Below are 15,100 nucleotides of genomic sequence, written 5' to 3'. Positions count from 1 at the left end.
TAGTTAGGCATGTTGATTCTTGAACACAGCTACTTTATGAGTCTTGGCTGTGGCCCTAAGCACTTTGTCTTCCAGTATTACCACCGGATACACAAATGCCACAGACACATAACTGGGTGAACCTTTTCAGATTGTGACTCAGCTTTGCTAAAGTCCCCAGTTAGTGGTGTCCAGAGCTCTTAAGCACACTCTTTTGCTTTGGATCACGACTTTAACCACTCAGTCTCAAGCTTTTCACTTCGACCTTCATGACACAAGCACATGGTTAGGGACAGCTTGATTTAGCCGCTTAGGCCTGGATTTTATTTCCTTGGGCCCTCCTATCCATTGATGCTCAAAGCCTTGGATCCTTGCTACCCTTGCCTTTTGGTTTTAAGGGCTATTGGCTTTTTCTGCTTGCTTTTTCTTTCTATTTTATATTTTTTTTTTCGCCATTTTTTTTCTTTTTTTTTTCACTGCTTTTTCTTGCTTCAAGAATCAATTCATGAATTTTTCAGTTCATCAATAACATTTCTCTTTGTTCATCATTCTTTCAAGAGCCAACAATTTTAACACTCATAAACAACAAGATCAAAAATATGCACTGTTCAAGCATTCATTCAGAAAACAAAAATTATTGCCACCACATCAATATAATTAAATTAAATTCACTAATAATTTCGAAAATTATGTACTTCTTGTTCTTTTGAATTAAAACATTTTTCTTTTAAGAGATGTGAAAGACTAATGGATTTTATTCATAGCTTTAAGGCATGGTTTACACACTAATGATCATGAAGTAGAAACACAAAAACATAGATAAACATAACACTTAAAAACCGAAAACAGAAAGAAAATAAAGAACAAGGAATGAATCCACCTCTTAGTGGCGTCTTCTTCTTGAAGGACCAATGATGTTCTTTAACTCTTCTATGTCCCTTCCTTGCCTTTGTTGCTCCTCTCTCATAGCTCTTTGATCTTCTCTTATTTCTTGGAGAGTGAGGGCGTGTTCATGGTGTTCCACCCTTAGTTGTTCCACGTTTTGGCTCAAGTCTTCTAAGGAGGTACTGAGTTGCTCCCAATAGTTGTTGGGAGGAAAGTGCATTCCATGAGGCATTTGTTGATGAACTTCCTCATGTTCTCCTTGGGGGCCGTGAGGGACTTCCCTTGTTTGCTCCATCCTTTTCTTGGTGATGGGCTTGTCTTCTTCAATGGAGACATCTCCATCTATGATAACTCCAGCTGAATAACATAGATGGCATATGAGGTGGGGGAAGGCTAGCCGTGCCATGTATGAAGGCTTGTCAGCTATTTTGTAGAGTTCATTGGCTATGACTTCATGAACCTCTACTTCCTCTCCAATCATGATGCTATGAATCATGATTGCCCGATCCACAGTAACTTCAGATCGGTTGCTTGTAGGGATGATGGATCTTTGGATGAACTCCAGCCATCCTCTAGCTACAGGCTTGAGGTCCAGTCTTCTTAGTTGGACTGGTTTGCCTTTGGAGTCTACTCTCCATTGGGCGCCTTCCACACAAATGTCCATTAGGACTTGGTCCAACCTTTGATTGAAGTTGACCCTCCTTGTGTAGGGGCGTTCATCACCTTGCATCATGGGTAGATGAAACGCCAACCTCACATTTTCCGGACTGAAATCTAAGTATTTCCCCCGAACCATTGTGAGATAGTTCTTTGGATTCGGGTTCATACTTTGATCATGGTTCCTAGTGATCCATGCATTAGCATAGAACTCTTGAACCATCAATAATCCGACTTGTTGCATGGGGTTGGTTATGACTTCCCACCCTCTTCTTTGGATCTCATGTCGGATTTCCGGATACTCATTCTTTTTGAGCTTGAAGGGGACCTCAGGGATCACCTTCTTCTTTGCCACAACATCATAGAAGTGGTCTTGGTGGCTCTTGGAGATGAATCTCTCCTTTTCCCATGATTCGGAAGTGGAAGCTTTTGCCTTCCCTTTTCCTTTTCTTGAGGAAACTCCGGTCTTGGGTGCCATTGATGGTGAATGAAAAATAAAAAGCTAGGCTTTTTACCACACCAAACTTAAAATTTGCTCGTCCTCGAGCAAAAAGAAAAAAAAGAGTAGAAGAAGAAGAAGAAGAAAATTTGAGTAGAGAGGGAGAAGGGGGGTTCGGCTAGGTAGAGAAGAAGGGGTTATGTTGTGTGAAAATGAAGAAGAAAAGGGAGGTATTTATAGGGAGGGGGGAGGGTTAGGTTTCGGCCATTTTGGGTGGGAATGGGTGGGAAATTGAATTTGAATGTAATGGGGGTAGGTGGGGTTTATGGGGAAGAGGAGGTTGATGTGAATGGTGCATGGGGTAATTGGGAAGAGAAATTGATGTGATTGGTGAAGGTTTTTGGGAAGGGTGACATTGAGAATGAGATTTGGATTAGGAGAGTGTGAATAGGATTAAAAGAAAAGGTAGGTGGGGATCCTGTGGGGTCCACAGATCCTGAGGTGGGAATCCTGTGGGGTCCACAGGTCCTGAGGTGAAAAGAAATACCATTCCTTCACCCTATAGGCGTGTAAATTGCCTTCATGCACCATTCTGGCGTTCAAACGCCCATTGGTGCATGTTCTGGGCGTTAAACGCCCATGTAATGCTTGATTCTGGCGTTGAACGCCAGTTTCAAGCTTGTTTCTGGCGTTCAGCGCCAGATTGTCCTCTGTGTGCGCATCCTGGCGTTAAACGCCAGGATGTAGCTTGTTTTGGGCGTTCAGCGCCAGGAAGATGCTCTGTTCTGGCGTTGAACGCCCGCCAGATGCATCTTCTGGGCGTTGAACGCCGGCCCGCGCGTCCTCCAGGGTGAAAAATTTTTTTCTTCTGTTTTTGACTCTGTTTTTAATTTTTTTGATTTTTTTCGTGACTCCTCATGATCATGTACCTAATTAAACATAAAAATAACAAAGAAACAAAATAAAATAAAATTAGATAAATAAAATTGGGTTGCCTCCCAACAAGCGCTTCTTTAATGTCAATAGCTTGACAGTGGCTCTCATGGAGCCACAGAGCAATCAAGTCAATGTTGTCTAGTCCCAACACCAAACTTAGAGTTTGGATATGGGGTTTGAACACCAAACTTAGAGTTTGGTTGTGGCTTCACAACACCAAACTTAGAGTTTGACTGTGTGGGCTCTTCTTGACCTTGAACTGAGAGAAGCTCTTCATGCTTACTCTCTTTTGTCACAGAGGGATTGCCATGTGCTTGAAACACAAGGTATTCTCCATTTAATTGAAGGACTAACTCTCCTCTGTTGACATCTATCACAGCTTCTGCTGTGGCTAGGAAAGGTCTTCCTAGGATGATGCATTCATCATCTTCCTTCCTAGTATCTAGGATTAGGAAATCAGCAGGGATGTAAAAGTCTTCAACTTTTACTAGCACGTCCTCTACTATCCCATGAGCTTCTCTCATGGATTTATCTGCCAATTGCAGTGAGAACAAAGCAGGTTGCACCTCAATGATCCCTAGCTTCTCCATTACAGAGAGTGGCATAAGGTTTATCCCTGACCCAAGATCACACAGAGCTTTTTCAAAGCTCATGGTGCCAATGGTGCAAGGTATCAAGAACTTGCCAGGATCTTGTCTCTTTTGAGGTAGAGTTTCCTGAATCCAAGTATCCAAATCACTAATGAGCAAGGGAGGTTCACTTTCCCAAGTCTCATTACCAAATAGCTTGGCATTCAGTTTCATGATAGCTCCTAGATATTGAGCAACTTGCTCACTAGTCACATCTTCATCCTCTTCAGAGGATGAATAATAGTCAGAGCTCATGAATGGCAGAAGGAGATTTAATGGAATCTCTATGGTCTCTGTATGAGCCTCAGATTCCTCAGGATCCTTATTAGGAAGCTCCTTCTTGCTTGGAGGACGTCCCAGGAGGTCTTCCTCACTGGGATTTTCGTCCTCCTCCTCCTTTGTGCATTCGGCCATGTTGACTAAGTCAATGGCTTTGCACTCTCCTTTTGGATTCTCTTCTGTATTGCTTGGGAGAGTACTGGGAGGAGTTTCAATAACTTTCTTACTCAGCTGGCCTACTTGTGCCTCCAAATTTCTAATGGAGGATCTTGTTTCATTCATGAAACTGAAGGTGGCCTTTGACAGATCAGAGACTATATTAGCTAAATTAGAATTATTTTGTTCAGAGTTCTCTGTCTGTTGCTGAGAAGATGATGGATATGGCTTACTATTATTCAGCCTATTGCGTCCACCATTGTTAAAACCTTGTTGAGGTTTTTGTTGATCCTTCCAGGAGAAATTTGGATGATTTCTCCATGATGGGTTATAGGTATTTCCATATGGTTCACCCAGATAATTAACCTCTGCCATGGCAGGGTTCTCAGGATCATAAGCTTCTTCAGAAGCTACCTCTCTAGTACTGTTGGATGCATGTTGCAATCCATTCAGATTTTGAGAGATCATGTTGACCTGTTGAGTCAACACTTTGTTCTGAGCCAGTATGGCATTCAGAGCATCAATTTCAAGAACTCCCTTCTTCTGAGGGACCCCATTATTCACGGAATTCCTCTCAGAGGTATACATGAACTGGTTGTTTGCAACCATGTCAATGAGTTCTTGAGCCTCTTCAGGCGTTTTCTTCAGGTGAATAGATCCACCTGCAGAATGGTCCAGTGACATTTTCGAAAATTCAGAGAGACCATAATAGAATATATCTAATAGGGTCCATTCTGAAAACATGTCAGATGGACATCTCTTGGTCAGCTGCTTGTATCTTTCCCAAGCTTCATAGAGGGATTCACCATCTTTTTGCTTGAAGGTTTGAACATCCACTCTTAGCTTGCTCAGCTTTTGAGGAGGAAAGAATTTATCCAAGAAGGCAGTGACCAGCTTATCCCAGGAGTCCAGGCTATCCTTAGGTTGTGAATCCAACCATATTCTAGCTCTGTCTCTTACAGCAAAAGGGAAAAGCATGAGTCTGTAGACTTCAGGATTAACTCCATTCGTCTTTACAGTATCACAGACTTGCAAGAATTCAGTTAAGAACTGATAAGGATCTTCAGATGGAAGTCCATAAAACTTGCAGTTTTGTTGCATCAAAGCAACTAGTTGAGGCTTAAGCTCAAAGTTATTGGCTCCAATGGCAGGAATGGAGATGCTTCTTCCATCAAATTTGGATGTTGGCTTTGTGAAGTCACCAAGCATTCTCCTTGCATTATTATTATTATTATTTTCGGCTGCCATCTCCTTCTCTTGTTCGAAAATTTCTGAAAGGTTATTTCTGGATTGTTGTAATTTAGCTTCTCTTAATTTTCTCTTCAGAGTCCTTTCAGGTTCTGGATCAACTTCAACAAGAGTGCCCTTTTCCCTGTTCCTGCTCATATGAAAGAGAAGAAAACAAGAAAAGAAAAAGGAATCCTCTATGTCACAGTATAGAGATTCCCTTATGTTAGTAGAAGAAGAAAGGGGTATAAGAAAGAAGAAGGATGGATTCGGATTTTTGGATGAAGAGAGGTGAAGAGAAGTGTTAGTAATTAAATAATTAAATAGAAGAAGAAAAGAGAAGGAAGATTTCGAAAATAATTTTTGAAAAAGAGGTTAGTAATTTTCGAAAATCAAAGACAAAATATAATTAAAATTAAAATTTAAAACAAAAAGAATTTTTGAAAAAGAGAAGGAGAATTTTCGAAATTTAGAGAAGGATAGGTAGTTAGGTGGTTTTGAAAAAGATAAGAAACAAACAAAAAGTTAGTTAATTGATTGAAAAAAGATTTGAAATCAAATTTTGAAAAAGATAAGAAGATAAGAAGTTAGATAAGATATTTTGAAATCAAATTTTGAAAAAGATAAGACAAAAGATAAAAAGATATATTTGAAAAAGATATTTGAAAAAAAAAATTTAATTTTAAAAATTACTTAACTAACAAGAAACTACAAGATAAGATTCTAGAATTTAAAGATTGAACCTTTCTTAACAAGAAAGTAACAAACTTCAAATTTTTGAACCAATCACATTAATTGTTAGCTAATTTTCGAAAATTTGATAAAAAGATAAGAAAAAGATTTTGAAAATATTTTGAAAAATATTTTTGAAATTTTCGAAAATGCTAAAAAAAATGAAAAAGATATGATTTTTGAAAAAGATTTTGAAAAGATAAGATTTTTAAAATTGAAATTTTGACTTGACTTGTAAGAAACAACTAATTTTTAAAAATTTTTGACCAAGTCAACCCAAAATTTCGAAATTTTAGAGGAAAATAAGGAAAAGATATTTTTGATTTTTAAATATTGAATGAAAAACACAAAAATGACCCAAAACATGAAAATTTTGGATCAAGACACAAGATGCATGCAAGAATGCTATGAATGTCAAGATGAACACCAAGAACACTATGAAGATCATGATGAACATCAAGAACATAATTTTGAAAAATTTTTGATGCAAAGAAAACATGCAAGACACCAAACTTAGAAATCTTTAATGCATGAAAATTATGAATGCAAAAATGCACATGAAAAACAACAAAAGACACAAAACAAGAAATCATCAAGATCAAACAAGAGGATTTGTCAAGAACAACTTGAAGATCATGAAGAACACTATGAATGCATGAATTTTCGAAAACAATGCAAGAAAAATTTTAAAAGCATGCAATTGACACCAAACTTAAAAATTAACACAAGACTCAAACAAGAAACACAAAATATTTTTGATTTTTATGATTTTCTAATTTTTTTGTATTTTTATTGATTTTTTTCGAAAAACATTTTTGGAAAAACGAAAAATAAAAGAAAAATTTTGAAAAAGATTTTTGAAAAGAAAATTACCTAATCTGAGCAACAAGATGAACCGTCAGTTGTCCATACTCGAACAATCCCCGGCAACGGCGCCAAAAACTTGGTGGACGAAATTGTGATCCATATTCTCTTCAAGTTGTTTGTCTTTGTATGAAATCATTATTATGGCACTGGTTGAATTCACAACTCCGTTCAACTAACCAGCAAGTGTACTGGGTCGTCCAAGTAATAAACCTTACGTGAGTAAGGGTCGAATCCACAGAGATTGTTGGTATGAAGCAAGCTATGGTCACCTTGCAAATCTCAGTTAGGCAGATTAAAATAGTTTTATGGGTTTTTGAAAATAGAAATAATGAAAGGGATAAAGATACTTATGCAGATTCATTGGTGGGAATTTCAGATAAGCGGATGGAGATGCTGTAGAGCCCAAGCACGCCTGCTCTCCTACTCCTTCTACTCAGTCCTTCTTACTCCTTTCCATGGCAAGCTTTGTATAGGGGTTCACCATCAACTGTGGCTACTTTCATTCCTCACGGGGAAATAACCTGTGCGGCTGTCACTCGCACAGCTAACCAGTCTGGAGGCATCACCCGTGGCTGATGGCTACATCCCATCCTCGCAGTGAAAACTATGCAACGCACTCTGTCACAGTACGGCTAATCACCGGTTGGTTCCCGCTCCTACTGGAATAGAATCCCTCTTTTGCGTCTGTCACCAACGCCCAGCAGGTTAAAGTTTGAAGCACGTCACGGTCATTCATGATCGGAATCCTACTCGGAACACCACAGACAAGGTTGGACTTTCCGGACTCCCAGGATCCTACTCACCACAGACAAGGTTGGACTTTCCGGATCCAGATGAATGCCGCCAACTATCTAACTTATACCACGAAGATTCTGTTGGGGAATCTAAGAGATATACATTCAAGCTATGTTGCATGTAGAACGGACATGGTTGTCAATCACGCGCGTTCATAATTGAGAATGATAATGAGGGTAATCTGACTCATCACATTCATCATGTTCTTGGGTACGAATGAATATCTTGGAATAAGAATAAGAGAGAATTGAATAAAAGATAATAGAATTGCATTAATACTTGAGGTACAGCAGAGCTCCACACCCTTAATCTATGGTGTGCAGAAACTCCACCGTTGAAAATACATAAGCAAAGAGTTCAGGCATGGCCGAATGGCCAGCCCTCTCTAACGTGATCACAGGATCAAAATACAATCCAGGATGTCTAATACAATAGATAAATGTCCTATATATACTAGACTAGCTACTAGGGTTTACATGAGTAAGTAATTGATGCATAAATCCACTTCCGGGGCCCACTTGGTGTGTGCTTGGGCTGAGCTTGATGAATTCACGTGCTAAGGCATATCTTGGCGTTGAACTCTGAGTTATGACGTGTTTTGGGCATTCAACTCCGGATCATGACGTTTTTCTGGCGTTTAACTCCAGACAGCAGCATGAACTTGGCGTTCAACGCCAAGTTACGTCGTCATTCTTCGAATAAAGTATGGACTATTATATATTGCTGGAAAGCCCTGGATGTCTACTTTCCAACGCCGTTGAGAGCGCGCCAATTGGAGTTCTGTAGCTCCAGAAAATCCATTTCGAGTGCAGGGAGGTCAGATTCCAACAGCATCAGCAGTCCTTTTGTCAGCCTTCTTCAGAGTTTTGCTCAAATCCCTCAATTTCAGTCAGAATTTACCTGAAATCACAGAAAAGCACACAAACTCATAGTAAAGTCCAGAAATGTGAATTTAACATAAAAACTAATGAAAACATCCCTAAAAGTAGCTCAAACTTACTAAAAACTATATGAAAACAATGCCAAAAAGCGTATAAATTATCCGCTCATCAGATTTCAACTGGGAGATGACAAGCTTTTCCATAAACTAAGCGGAAGGGACTCATCCCAATGGGTGTCTTGTATGCTGTTCTATATGCCCACAGTGCATCTTGTAGTCTGGTGCTCCAGTCTTTTCTGTGAGACTTTACTATCTTTTGCAAGATACGTTTAATTTCTCTGTTTGACATCTCGGCTTGCCCATTAGTTTGGGGATGGTAAGCTGTTGCAACTTTATGGATTATCCCATGCTTCTTCATCAATCATGTTAGTCTCCTGTTACAAAAATGGGTGCCTTGATCGCTCACAATCGCTCGTGGTGATCCAAAGCGGCATATAATATGGTTTCTCACAAAGGAAACAACAGTGTTAGCATCATCAGTGCAGGTAGGAATTGCTTCCACCCATTTGGAAACATAATCTACAGCTAACAATATATAAAAATATCCACTAGAATTTGGAAATGGACCCATGAAGTCAATGCCCCAAACATCAAAAATTTCACAGAAAAGCATATATTATTGAGGCATCTCATCCCTCTTGGATATGTTACCAAATTTCTGGCATGGGTGACAAGATTTACAAAACTCAGCAGCATCTCTAAAAAGAGTAGGCCACCAAAATCCACAGTCTAAGATCTTTCTAGCTGTTCGTTGAGGGCCAAAATGTCCTCCACTCTCAGATGAGTGACAGGCCTCTAAAATGGACTGGAATTTTGATTGAGGTACACAACGTCTAATTATCTGGTCAGTGCCACATCTCCATAAATATGGGTCATCCCATATATAATATTTAGACTCGCTTTCCAGCTTGTCTCTTTGATGTTAAGAAAAATGTGGAGGAAATGTGCGGCTAACTAAATAATTAGCAATAGGTGCATACCAAGGGACTACTTCAGATACTGCTTGCAGGTTGTCAAAAGGAAAATTATCATCTATAAGAGTAGAATCATCCTTAATATGTTCAAGGTGACTCAAGTGGTCTGCAACTAAATTTTGAGTACCACTCCTATCCTTGATTTCTAAATCAAACTCTTGTAACAGCAGTATCCAACGTATAAGTCTTGGTTTGGATTCCTTTTTAGCCAATAGATACTTTAGAGCTGCATGGTCTGAATACACTACTACTCTAGTACCAAGTAAATAAGCCCGAAATTTATCCAGAGCAAAAACAATAGCAAGTAGCTCTTTCTCAGTAGTGGTATAATTGGACTGGGCAGTGTCTAAAGTCTTAGATGCATAGGCAATAACAAAAGGATTTTTACCTTCATGCTGAGCCAGTGCTGCTCCTACTGCATGGTTGGAAGCATCGCACATGATTTCAAATGGCTGGCTCCAATCGGGTCCTCTCACAATTGGAGCTTGAGTTAGAGCAGTCTTTAGCTTATCAAATGCTTGTTTGCAATCCTCACTGAACTCGAACTCAATATCCTTTTGTAGTAATCTGGATAAGGGAAGTGCCACCTTACTAAAGTCCTTAATAAATCTCCTGTAGAAACCTGCATGGCCAAGGAACGAACGGACTTCCCTCACAGAAGAGGGGTAAGGTAAACTAGAAATAACATTCACCTTTGCTGGGTCTACAGAAATGCCATTATTAGATACCACATGTCCCAATACAATCCCTTGCTTTACCATAAAGTGGCATTTTTCGAAATTCAATACAAGGTTTGTATTAATACATCTATCTAATACTCTAGATAATCCATCTAAACAAAGGTTAAAAGAATCACCATAAACGCTAAAATCGTCCATAAAAACTTCCATACAGTCCTCAATAAGATCAGAGAAAAGACTCATCATGCACCTTTGGAAAGTAGCTGGTGCATTGCACAAGCCAAAGGGCATTCTTTTATAAGCATAGGTTCCAAAAGGACATGTAAAAGTAGTCTTTTCCTGATCCTCAGGAGCTATATGAATCTGGAAATAACCTGTGTAACCATCTAAAAAGCAATAATGTGATCTACCTGACAGGCGATCCAGCATTTGATCAATGAATGGAAGTGGATAGTGATCCTTACGAGTAGCTTGGTTGAGACGTCTGTAATCAATGCAGACTCTCCAAGCATTCTGAACTCTAGTTGCTATGAGCTCTCCATGCTCATTTTTCACTGTAGTGACTCTGGACTTCTTGGACACCACTTGCACTGGGCTTACCCATTCACTGTCTGAAATGGGATATATGATACCGGCCTCCAATAGTCTGGTCACTTCCTTTTTGACAACTTCCAAGATGGTAGGATTCAATCTTCTTTGTGGTTGACGGACAGGTCTTGCTCCTTCTTCTAAAAATATTCTGTGCTCGCATATTTGAGGGTTGATTCCCACTATGTCTGCCAAACTCCACCCTATTGCCTTCTTATGCTTCCTCAACACATTAAGTAGCTGTTCTTCTTGTTGAGAAGTTAGTTCTCTTGCAATAATAACCGGAAGCTTCTGCTCATCCTCAAGGTAAGCATATTTGAGATGTGGAGGGAGAGGTTTCAATTCTAACTTTTGATCATGGACAGGCTCTGGGTTATCTGGGGCTTGTGAAAATGGTGAAGTGTCCTCATTGTCAGTTAAGAAGGTCCCCACACTTGGACCTTGTCCAGTGTGCCTCTCTTCAAACTCTTCCTTTTGAACTTCAGCCACACTTTCGTCTATGACATCACACTGGAAGATAGAACGATCTTCTGGGGGGTTGTCAATGACTCCATTCAGATTGAAGATTACTATGCGGCCATCTATTTCAAAGGAGTATGTCCCTGAAAAAGCATCCAATTTGAATTTTGATGTCTTCAGGAATGGTCTTCCAAGTAGTATTGATGATGACTTATCTGAATCATTATGGGGCATCTCCAAGATATAAAAATCAGTGGGAAATGTGAGCCCTTTAATGTTCACCAAAACATCTTCAGCAACTCCAGCAACTGTAATAATGCTTTTATCTGCTAACACAAAACGAGCTGCCGACCTTTTTAAGGGAGGGAATCTTAAAACATCATATATAGACAAAGACATTATACTAACACATGCTCCTAAATCACACATGCAATCATAAATTACTACACCACCAATAGTACAACTAACTATGCAAGGACCTGGATCACTACATTTTTCAGGTAATCCTCCCATTAAAGCAGATATAGAACTACCTAAAGGAATAGTTTCTAATTCAGTAATTTTATCTTTATGGATACATAAGTCTTTTAGAAACTTTGCATATTTAGGTACCTGCTGAATAACATCAAAAAAGGGAACAATTACCTCAACCTTTTTGAATATTTCTACCATTTTAGGATCAGGTTCCAGCTGCTTCCTAGGCTTCCTTGCAAGTTGTGGAAATGGAATGGGAGTAGTGTTTTCTGTGGTGCCTGCACCTTTTTGTGCCTCTTCCTGTGGTTGAGCTATCTCTTCTTCAGCTATGTCATGTATATCCTCTTCCTCTTCAACATCTTCGATTTCTACCACCTCTTCAGCTGAGGCGTATTCTGGTGAGCTTGGTTTCTCCTGATTCCTCTCCTGCAGTGTGGTTCCGGACCTCAGGGTGATGGCATTAATTCCTCCCTTTGGATTGGGTAATGGTTGAGAGGGGATTCCAGTGGTGCTTGAAGGTTGGTTACTGGAATTTTGTGCTGAACCAAGTTATGTCATAAAAGCTTGTAGAGTAGAGGTGAAACCATTCAGACCGGTGTTAATACTGTTCACGATGGTATTTTCCATGGCCAGTTGTCTTTTCTCAAAAGCTTGTAATAATTCTTCATTAGAAGATACAGAAGAATGAGTAAATTGAGAGGTTTGCTACTGATTGTTCGGTGGTCCTTGGTTTTGCCTCAAGTGAGGTGCTCGGTATGGTTGATTTTGCTGCCTGTTGTTGTAATTATTCCACCTCTGATTTCCCTGATTATCTCTGCCTCCCCTATTATTGTTATCCCTCCAATTCTGGTTTGAATTATCCTGCCATCCATGGTTATTATTTTCACTTTGATTGTACCCTTGGTTGGGGTGGTCATAGAAGTTGTGAGTGGATGCCACCATGTTGTCTTCTTGTTGGAGCTGCGGGCATTCATCAGTGTAATGGCTGTAATCAGCACAAATTCCACAAATTCTTTGTGGAACTAGTTGTTGGTTTTGCTGCGGTTGAGTTTGCTGAGCTTGTTGATTTAACTGCATTTGCTTCAGCAGGTTGGTCATTTCACAGATGCTTCGATTTAGAGCAGCAGTCTCTATGCCAGAAGATACTTCTGCAACGGCCCTTGAACAACCTTGCTTCTGTCTGTGGTTCCGAGTAGATTCAGCTAAATCACTGATCAATTGCCAAGCTTCATCAGTGGTCTTGTACTTCTTCATAGACCCATTGCTGGCACTTTCCAATGTGGTCTTATCTTGGGGTCTCATACCTTGTGTGACATAGCTGAGTAGCACGATATTGTCAATCATGTGGTGGGGGCATGCTTCCAAAAGATTATTGAAGCGCTCCCAGTATTCAAAGAGAGTCTCATTGTCATCCTGAACAATTGTAGAGATATCCTTCCTCAGTTTATCAGTAACTTCAGATGGGAAGAATTTCTCCAGGAACTCCTTTCTGAGTGTATCCCAGTTGGATACGTTTGCTAGAGGTTGAGTGTAGTACCACTCTCTTGCTTTTCCCTCAAGAGAGAACAGAAAAGCTTTCAGCAGAATTGAAGTTTCATCAGCGCCATCACGCCTGACAGTAGAACAGGCTGCCTGGAAATCTCTCAAGTGCTTGATAGGTTCTTGAGCAGGTAGGCCATGAAACTTCGGCATCAAATTTAGCAGTACGGTCTTTATTTCAAAATCCGTAGCTACCGCTGGATGATGCGCTTGAAACGGTTGCAGTGTAAAATCAAGAGCTCCTTCCTCCTGAATGGTAATTCTTCTAGCTGCCATGTTTTCTGCACGTAAAACGACCGAATCAGTAGAACGGGGGCTGGTTTCTTCCTCAGATTCACTTTCAGATCCGCCCCCAGAGCGGACTAACCTACGCTGTTCTCGCCTTATTTGTGAAATTGTTATTTCAATTTCAGGATCGAATATTAGCAAGCGCGGATCAGGAAGTGAACGTGTCATTTGACAGAAGAAACACGCAGCTCATAGTAGCAAAATTAAAGAAAATGCAAATAAATAAATTCTAATTAATAAAATAAGCACTCTATTGCAACTCCCCGGCAACGGCGCCAAAAATTGATGGAGTGCAGAAGCTGGTGAATTAAAAATTTATTAAAATGGTTACGTTGCAAGTATAGTTCTTAACTCACCGAAAATCTGCCTATCAATTTAGAAATATGTCACTGAAAGTTTAAATCAAAATTACTGGAGTTTTAAGTCCCAGGTCGTCTCCCAACGAGTTGCAGAAAAATGTGCTGTTTTATTAATCAGATATTCCAAAAAGAGTTGAGCTAAGTAAATTGGGATTTAAATTGAGGAATTTTAAATAATAAAAATAAGAGGCCTTGACTGGGAATTGATTGGTTAGAATTTCTATCATTGATGGTGTGATTGTAAGATTAATTTATAATTAATAGTTGTTCTGTTTGGTTATCCCTTACTAGGTAAGAGAAAGTCAAACAAGTAGAAATGCTAGATCTGTTCACAAGTTGCAACCCACTTAGTTCAAAGGGATTGGCGTCGGTGACAGGATAGCAATCCAACATTTAACCCAATTACAAATTTTTCTTTCAATCCTTCCAACTCAAGAGTTCCTTTTAATCAACTCCTCATCAAGTAATGAAACTACTCACGCATTGTAAATAAAGAATCCATGGCACATGAAAGGGAATTAAAAGAAGACATGATTATTGGAATGGAATTTAAATTAAAAAGAAATAATCCTTGCATTAATTAATCATAAAAATATTTGAATTACAAAATTGAACATAACAAAGAACATGGAAGAATAAAACCAAGTTAAGAGAACAAACTAGAGTGACGAAGTCTTGATGAGGAAAATAACTCTTCTCAATGTTCCAATGCTAAGATCAATTGAAAATTAAAATTCTTAAAACTAGAGAGAAAGAAACCTAAGAGAGTCAAAAACTAGATCTAAACTACTTAATGAATGTTTTCTCTGTTGTTTCTGCATAATCTTTGACTCTGGTCTGCTGTTCCGGGCCGAAAACTGGGCCGAAATAGGGTCCAAAATCGCTGGTTTCAGATTCTGCAGTTTATGCAGATCGCGCATGTCACGCGATCGCGTCATCCATGCGGACGCGTCGCTGGCGCTTTTCCTCTTCACGCGTTCGCGTCGTCCACGCTACCGCGTTGCTTGTGCTTTCCAATCCGCGCGGCCGCGCAAGCCATGCTGATGCGTCACTGCGATTTGCGCTCCTTCACGCGGTCGCATGAGCCATGCGACCGCGTCACTTTTCGCTGGCTATCTCCTCAAACTCTTGTGTTCCTTCCATTTTTGCTAGCTTCCTCTCCAATCTCCGTGTCATTCATGCCCTATAAAGCCTGAAACGCTTGACACACAGATTACG

General features: G+C 39.7%; 1 non-coding gene across 1 annotated transcript; it reads left to right on the top strand.

Annotated features, from left to right (window-relative positions):
* Nucleotides 1–13,034: 13,034 nt before the first annotated feature.
* LOC112793992 (small nucleolar RNA R71) lies at nucleotides 13,035–13,142 on the top strand. Its single transcript, XR_003198675.1, has one exon. It is a non-coding gene; the product is annotated as a small nucleolar RNA R71 (small nucleolar RNA).
* The last annotated feature ends 1,958 nt before the right edge of the window (nucleotides 13,143–15,100 follow it).

This window comes from Arachis hypogaea, chromosome 3 (assembly GCF_003086295.3).
Source record: "Arachis hypogaea cultivar Tifrunner chromosome 3, arahy.Tifrunner.gnm2.J5K5, whole genome shotgun sequence".
Taxonomy (NCBI): domain Eukaryota; kingdom Viridiplantae; phylum Streptophyta; class Magnoliopsida; order Fabales; family Fabaceae; genus Arachis; species Arachis hypogaea.
This window is presented reverse-complemented; position numbering and strand designations above follow the sequence as displayed.